Below are 1,649 nucleotides of genomic sequence, written 5' to 3'. Positions count from 1 at the left end.
TCTGAATTGGGTGGGGGGAGGGGTTGGTAAGAAGAAGATTCATAGTTCCTTGTGAAATTGCTGTTTGGATTTCCTGAGAATGAATTTTTCTGACCAAATCTCTGATTTTGATACCTAGCTCCATACACATAGTTGACATCTTCTATAATCTATGACTTTGTCTCAAAAGTCTCAACATCTTAGCAAAATGGACAGATTTCTTTCATACAAGAAAATTGTGCACTGTATCCAACTTAGCATTCACCGCAGCAAACTGATTTGAACCATTGCCTTCATGTGCTCTTTTCCGCTCTAGGTCCACATTCTTGGTGCTATTGCTTGAGGCTAGCCTTTCTATCAACTGTTCAGCTTCATCCAGGTACCTTGTCTTGAAGTTCCCATCACTAGCAGCATCCAAAGCCATCTGATACCTCCAATCAATACCACTGAAGAAGATACTAATCAATTGCACTTCTGAGAACCCATGATGCAGACAGTCTCTCTGGTATGCTTTGAACCTCACCCAAGCAGCTTTGTAAGATTCAGCTGGTCCTTGTCTAAAGGTGGAGAGCTTAATCCTCAGCTCATCTGACATCGCATCATCATAGAAGTAGTTGAGGAATGCTACCTTGATGTCATGCCAGGTCTTCAGAGATCCTGGTTTGAGTTGCCTTAGCCAATGAGAAGCTTCCCCAGCAAGAGAGTAGGGGAAGAGCTTGCAGTAGAGATAGTCCTCTGTGACTCCATTAGCCTTAATGCTTGTGACTATATCCTAAATATGCTCAATGTGGTTTAGAGGTTTCTCATGTGGCAAGTTCTGGAATGGTCTTTGGCCGACAAGAGCAAAGTAGGCAGGCTTCAACTCAAAATCATTCCTTGGAAATGGAGGAGGGACAATTGCGGAGCGGTTCTCATAGAACAATTCTGGTCTGTTGATATCCGCAAGAGTCTTGGCAAGCTCTCCATTGTTATTCCGTCTAGGCTGAAGGTTCTGCTGATTGTTACCATCCAAATCCACACCGTTTCTGGCATTGCGTCGGTCGATGCCTTCTTGGTTGCGTCGATTGATGTCATCGTTGCGTCGCTCGACGCCACGTGCATTCTCATCCGCAACGATGAGTTCTTCCTGAATGACCCATCCTTCAGCATCAAGTTTTTGGCCTTGTTCGTTGTACACATTGCCCTCTTGATCCCTCAAAACTCCAGCCTCATCAGGTCTCAATATGAGTGTTTTGACCATCTTCACTGACTTGGCTGCTTTTGTGTTATCACGCTCTAGTTGTCCTAACGCTTGGTTTGTAAGCTTAACAACCGGACCAGTAGGATTTTTCCTGGTGCTAGGCTTAGGCATGTACCTTAAACACACAAGAGAAAAGAAACAAAAGCGTGTGAGTAAAATAAGAAAAGAAAAATTTAGACAAAATCAAAGACTTTAATCTAATGGTGAATCAAAAGAGTCCCCGGCAAGGGCGCCAAAATTTGATATGCTCAAATTTAACCCTGAGCTACTCTCTCAAATTAAGAGATCAATTGTAGTACTTAGGGATCGTATCCACAAGGACTCTAGATCACACAATTGATTTAATAATCTTTTAATTATGCTAAACAAAAATATTAACTTAAATTGCAAGATTACACAGAAAATAAAAGAGTTGTAAAATTCAGAAGGA

Source organism: Camelina sativa, chromosome 19 (genome assembly GCF_000633955.1).
Source record: "Camelina sativa cultivar DH55 chromosome 19, Cs, whole genome shotgun sequence".
Classification (NCBI taxonomy): Eukaryota; Viridiplantae; Streptophyta; class Magnoliopsida; order Brassicales; family Brassicaceae; genus Camelina; species Camelina sativa.
The sequence above is the reverse complement of the archived record's forward strand: the minus strand, read 5'-3'. Positions refer to the sequence as shown.